The following is a 19,326-nucleotide window of genomic DNA, read 5'->3' on the forward strand; positions in this document are numbered from 1 at the left end:
CTGCTGCACGCGTCATCCCTTCCTCCCGCAGACAGCGACCTATATGCCTATATAAGGACGAACGGTGCGCTGTGCAGGGGCGCTGCCCCCTCCCCACCCCCACTAAGGTTTGCAGAACGCCCTGACGTCCTCCCTCGCGGCCCGAGCCACCTTGCAGCGGGCTCTGCGCGTCCAGGAAACGGACACTGCCTGGTCAGTGCTATTGACGTTCCCTGATTAAGGCGTCGTGTGGAAAACACATGCATATTAGCACAGCCGGCTCTGGACCCTGCATGGCATCCTGGATTCGGGGTCCCTGGCACAGGCTGCCCGGGACGTTAGAACAGACAGCGGGGAGCAAATGCATGCCCCCGAGGCGCAGAACAGGACCTACCGGCTCTGGTGACCCTTGCGATGGAGGAACTGCACCCGGAGAGGAGCTGCTAGCGGGAGAGAGCAGAGCTGCAGGCTGAGCAAGGGGAAGCTGCAGCCAGATTCTCCAGCAGTGGGCAGGGCGGGCCGTTCAGGGGACCCGGGGCAAGCCCACACCCTCGCCACCACACCCCCTGTGATGAATCATCGGTGTTCCGTCAACCCGCCGCCCCCCCCCCCCCCCAGTGGCCTTGTTACGAGCTGCTGGGGGAGGTGGAGGGAGGTAGGGTGTGCGCCATCGGGGAGGGAGGAGCGTGGCAGGGAGTGTGCAGCTCACTTCAGAAAATGCAGAACCACGCATGGAATCTTTGCCAGCCTCTCCCCTTCCCCAAACTCGCATTTTCTGCAATTTCCAGCTTCCATCATTGGGCGCCCTCTCTGTGCTTTCAACGTCACAAAGGCTCTAAGCAAATTATTTCTATTTATGTATGTATGGAAGTTTACCCCCCCCAAGCCTTCCACACACACCATCTGCAAAACACAGAGCTTCATATGAAAACGCTATTTTCTTATATATAGCGCTTACCGGGGATTCGAAGCGCCCTCTATACTGTTGGCAGAAGGGAAGAATGATCCACAGAAGTGCAACATTATTGGGTAGGCAGCAAGCCGCCGCCCCTGCTCGGCCACCCCCCTCGCCCTGATTCAGTGGAGTAACTTTGATGAAAATGTTGGGGGGGGGACATGACATCTGAAGAAAAGGTGCCCCAGCCAAATGAATAGGAAGAAAATGGTGTGCCATGAAAGTTGGGGGGACAAACACCCCCGTCACCCCCTAAAATTACGCCCATGCCCTGATTCACTAAACACGCACAATACATGTAGACCCTCCTACGAGGGGCCCAGATGCATGCATGTTTTGGCTTGGGTTAAATAGTGGCTCAGCCCCATAGATAGGGCACGCATAGGGGCGTGCGCCACAGTGGAATGACTATCCAGTCCCCCCATTCCCCCCATAAACCAACAGTGAAGTTCACCTCCCTAGAGGACGGCACCAAAGGGAATGCATCCCACCCTGGGTCCTACAGAAATATTACAAGCAAAGTAGACTTTCAGACACTCAGATCTCTCTGTCCTTTCCTTACACGTCCTTCTACTCTCCGCCCTGACTTTCTACTCTTCCCCTCCCTTTCTTCTAGCCCCTTTCCCCCCACCCTCCTTCACCTCTCCCTTTCTCGCTCTTCCCTTCTTTCCCTTCGATTTTCTCTCTCGAGTTGGACTCTCCTTCACTCTCTACCACTAGTCTCGAGCCCATGTCCACACCACTTCTACGCTTCCCTCTCCACACTACCCTTACCTCTCTGCACTACTACTCCAGACTGCAACTACTCTCCACTCTCTACACTACTCTCACGGTCTTTCACTACTACTTCTCCCCCGCTCTACTACTACTCTCCCCTCTCCACAATACAACTACTCTCCTCTCTCTACTACTACTCTCCCATCTCCACAATACGAATACCCTCGCCTCTCCACACTACCCTCACCTCTCTGTACTACTACTCTCCCCTCTCCACAATACTACTCTCCACACCACAACTACTCTCCCCTCTACTACTATTTCCCCATCTCCACAATACGAATACTCTCCCCTCTCCACGCTACTAACCTCCCCTCTCCACATAACTACTCTCCCCTCTCTACTACCACTCTCCCATCTCCGCAATACGAATATGCTCCCCCCTCCACTCTACTACTACTCTATTCTCCACCAACACTGTTTCCTACCATCGCAATTCTTTCACTCTCCCTGTTACCTTCCCATTCACTTTCATTTACCGCCCTTCTCTGCTAATGTAACTCTCTCACCTGGCACACACATACTCAAGTACCACACTCTTCCACCAACTAATACCTCACCTCGCACATTTTCTCTCTCGTGTGCACTGTCCTTCCCCCGACTTGGTCCCCTGGTCATCCTCCTCCTCCCTTGACCCCTCCTGAACAACCCACACCTTCCTGTTTCCTGTGCCCTCTTTTATCCCCCTTCCCACTCCATTGGTTCACTCCTTCAGCTGGTTCCTCGGGCCAACTGCTGCCTTTCCCCTCCCCAAGGGTGGAATTACAAGCTAATAAATACAATGGGCTTTAAGCCCCGCCCCATTTATACAGTCAGCATTTAGGAATGGCGGCCTGCTCTTAATACGATCAATGTCCCAGTTCGTATCAGGTCCGAACAGAGCATCTGAAGTGCCGGTTGGATATAGGGATCGCTCTGGTTTGATATAGGGATCGCTCTGGTTTGATATATGGATCGCTCTGGTTTGATATAGGGATCGCTCTGGTTGGATATAGGGATCGCTCTGGTTGGATATAGGGATCGCTCCGGTTGGATATAGGGATCACTCCGTGGCCTTGCTGAAGGTAAGAATAGCGCGGCAGTTTGAATCGTTCAGAGCATTTGGGCTGCTGGCTAGATAGGCGGATCACTCTGTGGCCCTTTTAAAGGTAGGCTGATGGTCAGTTTGTCTCATGTAGAGTGTTAGGATTGCTGGTTTGATGTGTGGAAGACTCAGCAGGTCAGCAGATCCTCGCTGTCTCCCTCCCCCCATCACCAGGCCTTCTGTTGTGACACCACTGCCCACCACTGCAAAAAGCCAGTGGCAAAAACGGGCTAGGCGACTGCTAGCTGTACCAATAGTGGTAATGCATGCCTTTGCATTGTAGGAGTGGAGCGCGTTGATGGGGGGTTGGGGGGGCGCTGAGGCGGCTATAGCCCCGGAACTTTTGGTTGTAGCCCCGGATAGAAGCTCAGGAGCTACACCCAAAAGGCTAGCTAGCCCCGAGTCTCGACAGTCCCAACATTGGCGTAGCCCCGGATCTTTTCTAGACCTAGTAACACCCCTGCCTCCTAATGTCTTATCAAATCCAGTATTATCAAAGGGGGAGAATGGAACCTGAAGTTGACCTCTTCATTTGCCAATTCGAATAAGGAAACCCTCCAGTGGTAGGCCGACCAGTGAGGCACTGGACTCAAAGATTACTGATTTCAGACACCTTTCTTAAGAACACTGCAGTGAGGTTAAGGCTGGGATGACAGCTGTCAGTTCTCTGAATACAAAATCCTATTAAATAAGGTGCAGGTCAGGATAACCAAAATGTATTGTGTATCAGGTTTCTCCCACTTTTTATGGGAGCTCCATTCTTATAAAGGCCTTGTCTCCAAAATAGACACCCTATAACAAAACCAGAAGATACAAACAATCGCCAACTGAAAATCCAACCTATTCTTAAGCAGTCCTGAGCCAAGGCACCCCTAATCTAACACACAAGAATTCCCAGGATTGGCGCAACCAAAAGTCCAAAAACCTAGTCTTCACAAGACCATCCATCAACCAGCTCACTTCAGACAGTTCCTGCTGAAAGGTTCTCTGAGCCCATACTCTCAGTAGAGCTGTTCCCCAGGCTTCTCTCTTCTCCACCGACTCTTCAGAACTTTCTTGGGTCTCTGGAGACGCTTCTCAGAACCAGGTTCTGTCTGCAAGACTTGATATGAAGCTGTCTCTTAGCCTCTAAGGTCAATGTGTCTCCGTTTCTCAGACCGTGGGACTCAGCAGGTTTAGGGGTCAGTCTCTCTGCCTCTTTTCTTTCTTTTCAGAGTGTCCTTATGCGGACCTTGTAAGAGCAGCTTCTGATTTTCTTCCCTTGGGTCAGGGTTGTACAGCAACTTTGCTTTGTGTGTAGTTTCCTGGTGTTAGGAAAACACGCCCATCTCCCCCACAAAACCCACCTCCCTCCCGTACTTACCGCGCTTCTCAGAGAGACCTGCACACAGGGGTGGACTGGGAACTAAAAGAGGCCCTGGAAATAATTACAGGGCACCAAAACAGGCCCTGGAAATAATGTTCAAAGTGGCCCCATAAGACACATTTTCAGCAAGCCCAATGCTTTTCCTATGAGAACATTTGGAAATACCACACAAATGAGGCCTAGGGTGCAGAGGCCCACCGGGAAATCTCCAGAGTACCCCTGCACAGGAAGCAAGCAGCTTCCCGGGGATACAGTGGTCACTGCACACATCTAGGCTGGCATCTGGCATGGCATCTGCCCTCAAGATTGTGGTCCACCAGGCGCTAGTCAGGCAAACACCAGTATGCGAACCAGAAGTTGTAAACTATGTATACCAGAGGACTGAGGTTTGTGCTACACAATCGCCGTTCAGCAGAGTACCCAGGGCCCAACAAACCCTCCCCCAGTAAATGACAGAGAACTCAGCCCAGGGCAATAGAACTGTCCTTTATTTTCCATAACAGACGGGGATCATACAGGAAAACAGTTCTCAAGCAACCACAGCTCCTGACCCTGTGTAGTGCGTTTTTGTTGCAAATGTCGTCGCAACTTAGAACCATTCCCCAAAAACCTACAAGCCCATACTGTTAGGTGGCTGGGTTGATGGTGCCTATAGACAACACCTATAGAGGTTAGCTGACTGGTCCTTGCATGTCAGGTGGTCTCGTCTGGGACTTCCCCCAAAAAAAGATCTATTATATTGTCGCAGGGTCGCAGGACTACCATTGGCCCTTTGCCATCCACCCCTGGATTTGTGTTCCCTGATTGGCTGGAGCGGGTCTCCTGAGGCCTGGGACCCGCTCTGTTCTCAGCACTCTGTGTACCTTCTCAAGGTGATGAGAAAGACGATGGGCCCCATGATAAGTTTGCTGGTCCGGAAACAAGGGTGCCGGTAAACTCGTTGGCACCCTTGTCTCCGGACCAGCAAACTCCAAGTCTGGCTGCCGGGGCCGCTGTGCCCGACAGGTCTGACCCGGTAGGCAGACTTTTCACTCTCGTGTCCCTACTCCCATGGGAATGAGGATTTACAAATATACCAGCGCCTTACTTCCCGGCCGCCAGACTCAGAATGAGCCGGTGGCACCGGGACGTCAGGCGCCGGTAAATAATTCCATTATATATGTCACCTATGGCTTTAAGCATCAAAGTATTTTCCCCTTTGCAAAGAATTGTAAAAACAGCAATATTTGTCTTGTTCTTATGAATTGTTTCTTTTATTGTGTATTATTATTGTGATTTTCTATTGTGAATTAATGAGCTAATTAATTTGTGTAAAGTTTGAATGGATTTTAAAGCTGAAAGCACAATAAAAGAATTACATAAAAAAAATAGAGTGGCTAAAGGCAGACCTGTTTAAGACATTTTAGTACAACAGTAGGAGGCTTACAGCTCTAATCAAGTCATTACTTCTCGGAAGATTGCTTTGAAAAAACACTGGCATGCACTTCAAGCACAACGTTTGATGGCAAGGCTAGAAAAAGCTAGTTCAAATATAATAACAATAGGAGGAATGGCCAAGGGATTAGCATGGCATTGGGTAGTCAATGGGTGGGCAAATAACCAAACAGCCCTTACAAGATGTATGTCCATCCTCATATTCGTTTCTCCCTAGCTGCACTCCAATGCACTAGTTGTAGCGTATAGGTTGTGCTATAGCGGCACCTAAGAGCTAAAATTAAAAATGCATGACAGGGTCAGGAAAGACCTTGTCACGCAATGCACCCGCCACCCCCTTTCCCCCGCCCCTTCCCCCCCCCCTGCACTCGTTCCAAGCAAGGGCAGGGGAAGGTTTTTCTTGCGCATGTTAAAGAAAATCCCGTCCCTAAGCAGGTGATTCGCTTTAAAAAACAGAAAGTCCCCCTGATTTGCGCAAATGCACAAACGGTGTAAAAGTGCGTTTCACTGCGCACATCTCAGTGTGGCTGGACAGCAGCGCAAAAGATGCGCTGTCCAGCCACACTTGCATACCTGTACACTAATGTCGTATAGGCTCACAGCTCGCACATGGGTGCTGGGTGCGCATTTCACAGTGACCGGACCTTACACAGCCCGTCACAGTGAAATGTAAAACAAACAAAAATCAATATTTCTATTCCCTCTTTGAGGGAGTAGAAATGCTAAGTGGGATGTTAAAAAATAATGCAAGATGGGGTCAAGAATGGCTCTGTTATGCCATGCGCATTTCCCGCACTTGCTCCAATCAGGCAGAGGGGGGTACCTTTGTTTCCAGTGCATTCTGTAAAGCGCACCCCGTTTTTGGATTTGGGTTGCACTTTTAAAATGTGCAGAAATAAATTCCCCCTTATTTGCGCAAATGTCCAAAAGGGGAAAAGAGGGTGTTTAAATGTGCGCATCCATGATTTGCACATTCAAATGCCCTTTGTGCACAGGGTGCATCTTTTTTTCGGCGCAAGTGATGAGTTGCGCATCTCGTTTCTTGTGGCAAATGTTTTTCATGAATCTTGGCCTTTGTGTCGAAAGAGTTCGAACCAACTCCTCATCTATTATCCGTCCAAGTTGAATAAAAAACAATGTCCTACCAAACTAAACATGCATTAGTACATACAGGGCTGGTTAGGGTAGTGTTATGTACAGTTTCAGGCTCTTATATGTTGAACTGACGTCTGCTCATGTGGACACGTTTACGTGTCATCTTCTTGTAATAGTTTGTGTCACCACATTTGTATAGATATTGTCTATGGTTGCCTGGGAAGATACAGCGGCTATGTGCATGCAAGGTGCTTGCCGAAGACAGAGCTTCAGGCGAGGTGTGTACTCCCTGCTACCCAATGAAACCCCTGAAAGTCAGCGCGTGGACACCCTGCTGTCTCCATTGGTAAACTAGACGTGGGCTTGCCATCTTCTCTTCCCAGAAAACTCAAGATCGGAGAATGTCATCTTGAGAAGAACGACTCAGACATATATAAGGTGCGGCAGAATGTAAAAAGGAAACAATTATTTGAATGTATTTTTACTTAAATACTTGGCCTTGCCTTTGCTAAGGATGCTCACTCTCACTGGTGATCGTCAATAGTTAAGTACTTTCTTATTTCTTCATTTCCATCAAATGGAACTTTAGTCCGAACATTCCTCTTCTCTCCATTCTTCAAACGTTTGGGCCACTCTCCGGTTTATTTCACCGGTAGAGCACCATCTGGTTTATCTTTTCCTTGTCCAAGATTTGCCAACACATGATATGATAGGTTATTTATAACACGCTTAACACCCAGAGGTTCCTAAGCGCAGACCCGGGGATCGAACCTGTGTTGCTCCGTGCCGCTTTGCTTCCAAGGCGAGCACGTTGCCCCTGAGATATCCTCCCGAGGGTTCTTGATTTCTCCCTTCCTTCAAACTCTCACAGCAATGCATTTTTTTCTAGCTTTGGGAATTTTGCATCTGGCTGTAGACATCATTCGGGCTTCTCAGACTGTGACAGGTATCCATGCCCTTCACAAATGGCTTATGGATCCGATGGTTTCTTACTGTCCTAATATCTCTGATTCTCACCGCCTTTTAGTGTTCAAGCGGTCTCGGCAAGGTTTCAGCACCTCTCAAGTTCATGTGATCTGAGGGTCTCATTATCCCTCAGGTTTAAGGTTTGACGACCTTGCGTACTCAACGACCGTTGGAGTTTCAGGTCCTCTGGGGTTCAGGGTTTCAGCACCTCCCAGGATCAGGGTTTCCACACCTCTTAGGTTCAAGTGGTCTCTGGAATCCATCTCTATAGCTCAGCTCTGATACTCTTGCTTTGATGTCCAGAAATGTTCTGAAGCTAAGCCTCCATAGGGCGTTTTCTTTCATATGTGGTTTCATTGGTAGTTTGTATATAACTCTAGCCCTCGGAAGGGAAATCGGGTGTTTGTCGAAAGTTATAAAATGGCTCACTGCTACTAATTCTCTCTTTGCACTGACTCGCATCCTTATGCCCTCTCCTGGTTTCCTGCTGCAACCATGGGGCTTCCGTGCTCTCAAGAGCTATCTGGTGCATGCCCTTCTCACTAAATACCATCAGGGGCTTTCCTCAGGGGTGTTGCCAGGTATTGGAAAGATCCGGGGCTATGCTACTGTCAGGACTGTCGGGACTCGGGGCTAGCTAGCCTTTTGGTCGTAGCCCCTGAGCTTCTATCTGGGGCTCCAACCTAAAGACACAGGGCTATGGTCCCTTTGCCCCCACCTCTGCCAAAGCCTCTGGGCTTCCTCCTTCTCTTGCAGGTAGAGCTTTGTTCATGATTATCTGCCTGCAGACTGTGGTGGCATGCCGGGCAGTGCCCTTCTGCGATGCCACTCATAAATGTCCGCCTGGAGAGGTTATTGGTTTCTTCTGGGTCCCTGGGGCTTAGAAAGCCCTGAGAAAACCCCAAGCTTAGGCTCTCTTCATCACGAGAGGCAGGGTACGAAAATAGCATCAAAGTCAATGAAGAATAACCATCTTTATGAGATGTCCACAGACGAGTTGGTTTTTGAATATCTAAATTAACTTTGGTGATGCCCCTGAACCCCATCCAATTTATATCTGAATGCCCTTTCCTATCCCTCCTTCTCTCCCCTCTGCTTCCCGTCACTACCCTCTCTCCATCTTTCTTCTCTTCTTTTTGTGACTGTGGGTCATTTTCAAAGGAAATGTAAATTGCACACTGGGGCCCCGTCTGTTTGCACTTAAGCAAAAAGATCCCCTCAGTGCAATTCTAACGTAGTGGAGAAGAGTAAACCATGGCAGAACTCACCTTTACTCTTCAATGAGCCACGACATAGGTGTTAAGGGTAAACGCCTCTGGCAATTAACGACTGCAGGAGGCATTTACAATGGATTCGTATGGAATCCCTCTGCTTTTAAGAGGCGATCATTTCAGGCGGATTCCATAGGAATCCAACTGCCAACATGAAAAAGTACTTGTTGGCCATTAGGGAGGTCCATTTTGTTGGAGCAGGAAATGGAGGTGGACATGGTATGTCTGCCCTGCTCCCCAAATCCACCCGACCTATTCACGACGAAGAGGCTGATCGGAAAAATGGAGATAGACACTTGTATTGCCACATTTTCCGATCCACTTCACATCAAAAATTACCCCAATGTGTCTACCTTTCTGCCTTTCACACTATTCAGTTTTCTTACATCCCATTGCTCACTCACTCCCTCTCTATTTACCCCTTCACTTTGTCTCTTTAACTCATTTTCCTCCTCCTCGCTCTCTCTGTGTCTGCTTCAGCCATTGCTCTTTCTGTCCCTACCTCATACTCACCATACAACAGGTTCCACTTAGTCCATCAAACTCCTGCCATTGATCAATTTTGTACCATTAAATTGGAAAATAGTAGCAGTACACGCAACACATTGCGAATGGCAAAACATTTACCAAGAAATACAAGGGGGAAAAAAAGAGTAATTGGCGTGGCCTGCACCATTACTGCTACGCTCACACACAGTGCCTTAAGTGGCACTGGAAAATGAGTCGGGCCCATCCTTGATGGCCCCTTTTGGCGTGGCCTATTGGTGGGGGGCGCCTGCCGCCTCATTAAGCCACACCCCGTTGATGAGCACCGACTCAATTGGCTACAAGCACCCCCGCCAGCCAGCCTTTTGTACAGATCAGCATTTATTTGCTAAAGGCTTGCCACGCAGGGGACAGCGCCTTGCCTTTTTAGCCTTAATAGTGGTGCTGCACCTTGCTAGGCTGGAGAGAGGCAGCGCCACCATTAAGGCTGATAAAAAGGTGAGGCCGCTGGAAGCCGAGGCCTTTTTTCCTAAAGCCTGAAACTCCTGAAAATGAGCAGGAGCTTCAGTCTTTGGAAAAAAAATGCCTCTGATTCCAGCAGCCTCATCTTTCTTCCATAATGGTGGCACTGGCCAACAGGCATGTCTTGCTTGAAGGGAGACCTTTCCAGGTGCGTCACCACCATTACAGATTAAAGGCATATTTTCCTGAGGCCTGAAGCTCGCGCACATGAGCGAGAGAGCTTCAGGCTTTAGAAAAAAGACCCTGCCTGGGGAGATTAGTGAGCCCTGGCAGGGCACTGCCTCAGAACGAGATTTCTGAGCTTTTCGGGGCCTGGCTCCGGGCCAAGTAAAGCCCTGCTTACATCCCCTCCCCACCTTAACCGTTGTAGCGTTCCAGTTGTTTGCCTGCTTGCCTCCATCCGACTCCCACTTCTCTTTTTCTTTCACACACAGACCATGGCCTGGTTGTCCTCGGGCAGGAGCATGATATGCCGCCTCTTCAAACAAACCTCATCGGTACCACGTTGGTGGTAATTGATGCAGTATAAAAGCTGATTAACATAATATAACACAGCAGCAGCTCTCATAACAGTTCCCAAATAAATGTTGTTTTGTATTGTTTTCGGCCCCACCCCTCGATTCTTCATCCCACCCATTAACCTGATTCTGTTAACACTTTTGTCTAACTCCTTTTTCTTTTTATTTTCCTCCCAGAAATGAGGATCAGTCTCTTGAGTTATTTCAAGTTGTGCGCTTTGCGGATTGGAAGCCATTAATGCTCTCAAAGGTTTCCAGCTGAATTTGCTGACATCGGTCTGCTCAGCGCTTTTGTGGCGGTCGCTGGTCGCGCTGACAGTGCAGCAGGCGCAGATTGTCTACTGTTGAGCTGATGGGCCTAAAACAATGGTGGAATTCTGAGCTTTGCACAGCGTGTGTGACATCTTGACTTTGGCTTTTGACCAACAACATTCTATTCTCAGACTTGTTGCTCTACTCTGTTTTAAATTCTAAATATTGCGCAGCAAAACTAGGCATGTAGAGGAAAGGTGCCGCTTTTGAATCATGATATCATGGCAGATAGGCTAGATAAGGTGGGAAACTGCTCTGGACGGGCTGTGGATTGGTTTAAATCTTTTCTGGGACCAAGGAGGGCAAGTGTTGCTGGGGAGAATTTCCAATCGCATCAAGTCCAACTCACTTGTGGTGTCCACCAGGGCTCATGCTTGTCACCACTACTATATAATATCTACTCTGAACCACTGTTTGATCTCCAAAACATCCTGGGTTTCAGGTTCGCAAATTATGCAGACGACACCCAGATTATCCTGGAGTTATCCGGAACCTACGATGAAGACTTAACAACAGCAAGGGAGATCTTTGCTGCCATCAAAAAATGGATGGCGGAAAACTCCCTTGCATTGAATGACAATAAGACTGATATTCTGATTCTGGGAACAGATGCAAAGTTAAAGAAATTAGATGCCCAGTACAAAGCCTTCCTGATTGGAGCCACCAGGATACCGGTCTCCGACCATGTGAAAACCCTGGGGGTTGCCTTTGACTCCAATATGAACTTTAAAAAACATGTCTCCCATTCAAGTTCTACTTGTGCCCATATGACCCAGCTCCTCTGGGAGATACACCCATTTCTGTTGGAGGGAAAAAGAGCACTAATTGCAGGAGTGACCATCAATACAAGGATTGACTACTGTAATGACTGCTGGTTGGAACCTCACGAGCTAATAAAAATAGACTCCAGAATATCCAGAACAGTGCAGTCGGAGCCGTATGCGGCATGAAGAATCGAGACCACGTAACAACCACACACAGCGAGCTGCATTTGCACTCTGTCCACGAGAGAATTAATTTCAAAGCATTTCATCTGATCTACAAATGTTTGGCCGGTGACGCTCCCATTTACCTTAGCTCACGGATCAGGAGACTGCCTTCCCAATGCACTTTGCGATCAAACAAAGAAGCCTTACGAATACAGCCCTGCTTTCTTTTGGTAAGGTTTGGAGGTGCTAGCTTCAACCCATGGGCCCCAAGGATTTGGAATGCCCTACCACAGTCACCCAGACAGCTCCCCTCAGTTGCAGTTTAAGAAAGCATTGAAGACTTACCTTTTTGAGGGGGGAGGAGATTAGGAAGACTAAACTTACCACACTGCCTGTGCTCTCTCTATTTTGCTTGTCTGTATGTTGCGTGAGTGCTCTGAGGCCTGCAGGTGTGTTGGCGCTATCTAAAAACCCATTAGAATAGAATAGAGTATGTGTTCATGACATTTGTATTACCGACAAATCAGTCACAATCAAAACACCACTCTAGTTGGCAAAGAAACATACCATCTCCAGCGGCCTATGCACCACCAGGAGCCACAACATATCCAGACTGGAAACAAAGAAAAAGAAGCAGGAAACACAGGAAACATAGCTTTTCTGTAAATTTAAAATGGCCTTGCTGACAGACTGCACTAACCTGTGCTTCCATGGAAGGAGAGGCCGGTATCTTGACAGTCGAATTCTTTATCATTGTCACAGGTTGTGAAAAGGGGCGATGGACATGGGCCAATAGTCAGATGTCCGGAGTGAGGCAATTGATGGCAGCCCGACAATTAAAACCTCTGTTTTATCACCATTCAATTTCAACCAATTTTGGCCCATCCATTCCCCCACCACTTTAAGCAGGTGTTAAGATTTGCAGCCTCTAAAGGATTGTCCATTTTAAGAAGAACTTTGATTGGTGTGTCCTCAGCATACATATAACAACACAGACCAAAAGACTGGATACGATATACCAGGGGCTGCACATAAACATTAAAAAGAATGGGCGAAAGTGCCGACCCCCGAGGTACACCACAAGAAAGTGCACACAGAGATGACATAAAAGGCCGCAAAGACAGAGTTTGCGAGTGATCAGTCAGAAAAGAGCTGAACCAGTCCAGCACCCTCCCATAAATGCTGGCCATTGACAACCTGCGGACCAAGATGGTATGATCTCTAGTGTCGAAGGCGGCCGACAGATCTAACAAAATCAGGCGCCTCCACCACCCAGATCAGCTAGCCTCGCAAGATCATCAGTGACCGATACCAGCGCTGATTCTGTGCCCCGGCGCATCCCAAAGCCTGACTGGAGTGGATTGAAAAAAGTCGAACTTTCCAAAAATGAGCTAAGCATTGGTGTAACTATTGATTTCAATAGCTTCATTAAATAATGGTGCAGAGAAATGGGATGATAGTTAGATGGAAGCAAAGGGTCAAGTGAAGTCTTGTTAAGAAGTGGAATCACCATCGCGTGCTGAAGAGAAGCAGGGATTGAACCAGAGAGAATAGAATGATTGACCCCCGTGACAACTAGAGGGACAGCATCTGGTATTACTTGCTTCAAGACCTTAAGAGGGAAAGAATCCAGGGGGGATGTTGCCTTAAGCTTCAGAGTCGCTTGAATCATGGTATCTGGGCCGACCAGCGAGAACGTGGCCCAAGAGGAGGAGTTGGTAGGCACTGCTATTAAGGCCGAGCTCTCCACATGCAGGCTGTGTGCAGATGCAGCTATCGTTGGGCGATTATGGGTCATTTCTTCCATGACAAAAGCTTATAATGCATCGCAAAGGGACTGGGTGGGAGGGACGCTGCTGGGAGGTGAAGGTACCACTGACAGTGATCTAACATTTTTAAAGAGCTCTCTGGGTTGGTTACAAGCCTGTGTAATTTGGCCAAAGAAGTAGGATTGTTGAGGTTTTATGATCGTGTGCTGATAAATACCTGTGGCCCTCGTAAGTTAGCTCTAACAAGTGGGGATTAATCAATTCGCCATTTTCTCTCTGCTTGCCTAAGAAGTAGGCGAAGCTTCGCCAAATAGAGGGAGAACCATGGCTCAGAGGGTCGTGTGAGAGAATTACAAGGCTTGGATGGAGCTAAAAGATCAGCAGTAGTATTAAAAGCTGACCTCGATTGATGACCTCGATAGCACAGCGAGTAGAGCACTCGCTTTGACATCTGTGCTAGAGCCTGCTGACAGCAGGTTCGAATCCTGGCAGAGCCAAACTCAGCCTTTCTTTCTCCTGAGATCGATAAATGAGCACCACACACCGTGGGAAATAATAAGCAGTGCTCAGATGCCTGAGGGTTCGTAGTGCTATATAAATGCTAAATTATTATTATGTAGGTCAGTGTCATTATTATGTCGGTTAGGGAGTTCCTTATCACAGAGTGAGGTCACTTTAGCTGATACAGCAAAGGGGTGGACAGCAGTCCAGCTGCAGCTCAATCACAAAGGTTGGATAGTAAGTCCCTGAAATTGTGTTTTTTGATCACTTATTCATCCCCAAGTGGCAACAAGGGGAAAGAATTCTCTTTCCTAAATTTGACCCGGATGGATATGAATGCCTGAGTCATTTCTTCCTGCACCGTCAGCTTTACTCAGCAACAGAGATCGGTGGACATTTTCCCCATCCACACGAATGGGCAGAAGTCCACATTTTTCTGCTTGCAATCTAACCTGGGCAAAGATGTCATTCTTCAGATGTTATTCTAAAATGCACAAATGTCAGACTTCACCTGCGTGTATTGTATTGTATTGTGTATGAATTTGTATCGCGCTCCAATGACCCAAAGGCTTACGGGCGCCGACCAAGACAAACGCAAACTCCTAACGCTAGTGGGGCAGAGTTACATTCCGTAATTAACAGAATTACGTCCACAAAGATACCCCCACAGACTTTTTCTATCACCTGTGGGAGGGAAACACACCCGGATTTCTGAGCTAAGCTGCGAAAGGAAGAAGAGAAAGACGTTTGGCAAACAGCAAGAATCAATTGAGCATGTCAGTATGGGAAGTAGCCAAAGGTCGAAGTGAGCAGGAACTAACAGGATCTTCTCTTCCGTCAGAACAGATAACTACTAGGCACAAAGAAGGTATCAGGTAATAATGGCGCCATGAAAAAAGTGCTCAGGTTGGCAACTTCTTTTAAAGATGCATTAATGATGCACCCTCCAGGCTATCACGCACTTTCCCCAAATATTCTAGGACTGGAGGTAATAATATATAATGATACCCCTCCTATAATATTTAGGGAAAGAATTTTGGTAGCCAAGAAAAAGTCGCCAGAACCTGACGACTTTTTCACATCGACATTACATGGAACCACAAAGAAGAGCTGGGATACTAGCAACCAATAGTTGTTTTACGACGCCCAGCTGTAAGTCAATTAGGGGCCAAGTTTTCTTTTGTTACAAGTGTAGAAGCTCTTATATTTGGATGTTGCCCAAAGGTCTGGACCATTAAGTTATTGTCGTTATTGAACCATCTAAGCACTGGGGTGGTTTTTTCCAGAATGCACTGGAATCCTTGCCAGATATTGGCTCTGCATCCTGGTAGAAGGGTCATGGGCTGGAATCGCAAGCACCTCCATTGTACGCTTCCAGCCGAGTCAACAGTGGAGGGCCTCTCACATGCCAAGGTTGCCTCGTGCCAGGCAATGCAGATGCTTAGCTAGCCATATCATAAGGTTTTTACATTGCTCATCATGTCAGAGACCTCGCATTTCAAGGTAAAGTCATTACTGCTACTATATTACCTAAGCTAAAGGCGTTCAAGACATCATCGCCAGGAGAATGAAGGACTGGGTCAAGCTGGACAGGAATTTGAACTTGGGAAGTGCACACCTGCCTCATGATAAAGACAAAGTGCTCCACCTGGCATAAATTAAAATATAGTGGAGAAAATCAGGTCTCATTTATATGCCAGCTGTTGTTGGGTGTAAGAAATTAAGTGTATCATTTACACACATTGAAAGATCTATGTATGTGCTCTTGTGACCAAGAAGGACGTGCAAAATAGAGTGGGCTGGACATTGACTATAATAGCATCGTAGCATGCATCCTCCACTCCATTTACAGTATTGGCTCATTTAAGCCACCATCTATACTTGGTCTGAGCTGAGGTGAGGGTTGGCATGCAAGATGCAGGAGGCATATGTAGGTACTGGGCAGGGTTTGGCTCCACTGCCTTGTTTCTCTATTGGCAGTCACCTTTGAGATAGGCATTTGGTATTAATCATATTGGAATAGGTTTTTTAGGGTCAGGCATTTTGGCCAGCTCCATCGCCAACTATAGTTGAACACCACCTGCCAGAGTTAACACCAAGAGGCCATCAAGATGACAGAAGTTGCAGAATGCACGTCCTCCTTACATTACATTGCAGTTGTCCAATCCTGATCATTGGCAACCAAGGTAAAACTTCTCCAAACATGGTCGGCCATCACTAAATCATTGTCACACCATGGATACCCAGACAATGCTCAACCATTACCAACTAGGTTGACCATGGCCCATCATCGTCGACCATCAACAAGCAATAGTCGACCATCGGCACACTGTGGTCAACTATTACCGCCAATGATCAACCACGTGTGATCATCTTTAGACTGTCACAAAAAATGGTGAGAAAACAAGACTCATCAGTAAGAACCCACAGACAACCCAGAAGACCACATCAACCCAAAACGCAACCTTCTCAAATTACTCAACAATGAAATGGAAGCAACAAAGTCTGCCACACAACTCACACATTAAAGCCCACCGCTGAATCAAAAGGGAAGAAGATACTATCCCATATCAAATCACTGACACCACTCTCAAAGGACAAACAAAGCTCAGAAAACAAAATGATTGACTGCAACCTAGTCAACGATGTCAAACCACAGCAAAGAGATATATGATCTCTTCAACAAAGGCGGAACAGACATCTTACTCCTCTACAAAACCTGTGCCAGGAAGCCATGGTATCAGACATAGACACAAACACAAGAGATGCAAGTTTTAAATACTTTTATTGAAGTTTTGAATGGGGTTGGAGACTCGCCATCTTGCCCTATCTCTATAATGGGAGTGGTGTCAAAACAAATAACGTAGTCCGAAGTCAGTCAGTCTAAACAAAGAAAAGTCTATGTCAAAAACCTATGCTTGCTCTCAAGCTTTTGCAATAACTAAGTGTAGGGAAATGTATGAAAACAAAAATGTGCATCAAAACTCAGAATGGCAATTTAACTGGTTGGTAACTCCCTTCCCCAGATTCAAGTCACTGGGGACCCTAGAAGGTCTGGTCAGGTGGCTGGTTTGCACAGATCAAATAGTTCACACCAGTAGGCAAGCTTCTCTCGCCTGTTCAACTGTTCAACAAAGTACTCTTAATAGGCTTCCCTTCCCTTGCCTTAGTCTCAATATCACAGTTCTCTCAGGCTTTCCATGTCTGTTCAATATCAACTGTTCTTAGGCTTCCCTCGTCTTAGTTCAGCATCCATTGGAACACAGTTCTGATTTACCAATATTTCACATCAGACCTCTCAGGTTTCCCTCACCCGAGTCTGGGTCTCACAGAGCTTTGACTTCTTTTGAATATTTATGTTGTGGGATTTCCTTCCCCAATCTTCTTGGTTGACATATAACTTTCACGTCAAAGACTTTCGAAACTGCATAGATTTGCACAAGCCTATGCATGACCACGTCGACAACAGTTCAACTCATCTCCATATCAGAGGCTTTCGATAACACACAGTTTCCCATTCAGCCCTGTGTGAGATCTCTCTGATTCTTGGCTTTCATTCACTGGTCTGTGCCCTGGCACTGCGTTTTACTTGGTCGTGCTCCCGCGACTGCGTTTCACTTGATCGTGCCAGTTTCTGCTTTCAGCTGGGTTTTCAGCTTTCCACACTTTTCTTCAATCTTTCTTTTACTTCTGTTCCTTTTATTCCATACTTTGATTTGTAGACATGTTCTGTCTCTTAGACTTGCAAGCGCCAATTTGCTCACACTTCGTGATTCACGTAGCAGCCCTCGGGAGCACAATTTCATCTTTCATGTTTACTGAGACTTTCAAAAACGGGACCACTCGGAAACTTTGTATCGCCTTCAATTTACTTCCATTTTTCTATCACGCACGGTTTGTTCACTCCAAATGCTTAATGGTTTTTCTCTTTATTGCGCTCCCACTCTGAAGCTAGCTTTCATAACAGTTACTTGTTACTTGATACATTGTATTCGGCACACTTTCATACCGCAAGTCTCTTTCTCAGATTCAGACTCACCGGCAATGAAGTCTTCTCATGCTTTAATTCCTTTTCTTCTGAACACTGCAGTTTGAGGTCAGGGTCTCATCACCTGCCCCTCGGACACTCCTGGCCACTGCAGGAGAACGGGCACCTCTCCACAATCTTTCCCTTTTTACAACTTTGGCTCCCTGGAGGCACGGCTCCCTCGCCTCTTCACCCCAGAGTCTCTGCTCTGTCACGGGGTAGCGATACAACCTGCAAGGTTCCTGTAGCCAGTTTTCTCCTCTCAGTATTGCTCTCCTCCGACCTGTCTGTTTCTTCGAAGTCAGTGATCCCCTGCTGGACTCGTGCACGCAGCCTCCCTGTTGCTGTGTCTCCAACTCCTGGGTTCCTTCAGTCTGGACAGCAGCCCCAGCTCGCTCTCTCTGGTGTTTCCGGCCCCACCTTTTATACCTTGCTGCCCCTAAACAGGCTTCAGGTGTTGGCGATAATGGTCTTGTGCCTGACCTTGCATGTCCTTTTTAGCAGGACATTGCCATAGAGTAGGTAGGGCTGCTGCTTGTATTTTCCTATGGATAATCATCATTACTCCTGGTTGTCTCTTCCTAGTTCCAGTACTTTGGCAGTCAAAGGGGAAAAGGGAATTATGGGAGTTGTAGTGTTCCATAGGGGTTTTAAGTAAATTGGGTAAATTACTGTCAGGAAAGGGGGGATAAATATGTTGTTATGGGTAATTGGGTTTCTTTATCCTTTGTCTATTTTCTGTGCTAGGTGTGAGGATTTATCAGGGCCTGTTAAAGTAGGTGGATGATGTTTTCCATCTTTTCCTTAAGGGAAAGGGCTGGGGTGGATGAGACTTGGATGGCAATATCCCATGAAGACTGAGGGTAGGTCGGCTAAGAGGAATTGGAAAGGGGGTGAAGAGGAAGTTCCAAGCACGATTCGCACTCCTGCCACCCATTTTGAAGTACCAGGAACATTCACGCCGAAATATGTGATGTATGATGAGCAAATAAACCAGCAGAGAGCCGCAGTTGGGCTCTGTCCAGTACCTCTCAGAATAACACCACCTGTTGAAGTACTGACATCTAAGAAAACCTGGACAGTAAGGTACCCATTGAGAAAACCATATCGACAAGTGAGACAGAATGACGATTGTCAGAATGTATACCCGAAAAAGCTAAGAAGATACTGAAGGAAGACAAATAATGATGTCATAAGAACCCGGACTGACTCACATATAGAAGATATAACAATCTGAGAATGATGACAAACGAGACGAAACACCATGGACAAGTGACATCCTAAGCCTAAAGTGAAACAATTGACGTCAAAATGTCAGAAACATGTGCCATATGC

At 47.3% G+C, this 19,326-nt stretch overlaps 1 protein-coding gene across 1 annotated transcript in view; it reads right to left on the reverse strand.

Moving 5' to 3' along the window:
- The window catches only part of GSN (gelsolin), a 291,591-nt gene extending 290,984 nt beyond the window's left edge, over nucleotides 1-607 (reverse strand). The window contains exon 1 of the mRNA XM_069609519.1: nucleotides 374-607. The gene's annotated coding sequence lies outside the window, so the exon portion shown is untranslated. The remainder of the gene's footprint in view (nucleotides 1-373) is intronic.
- Nucleotides 608-19,326: the final 18,719 nt, after the last annotated feature.

Source organism: Ambystoma mexicanum, chromosome 8, assembly GCF_040938575.1.
Source record: "Ambystoma mexicanum isolate Mex_15411 chromosome 8, UKY_AmexF1_1, whole genome shotgun sequence".
NCBI classification, from domain to species: domain Eukaryota; kingdom Metazoa; phylum Chordata; class Amphibia; order Caudata; family Ambystomatidae; genus Ambystoma; species Ambystoma mexicanum.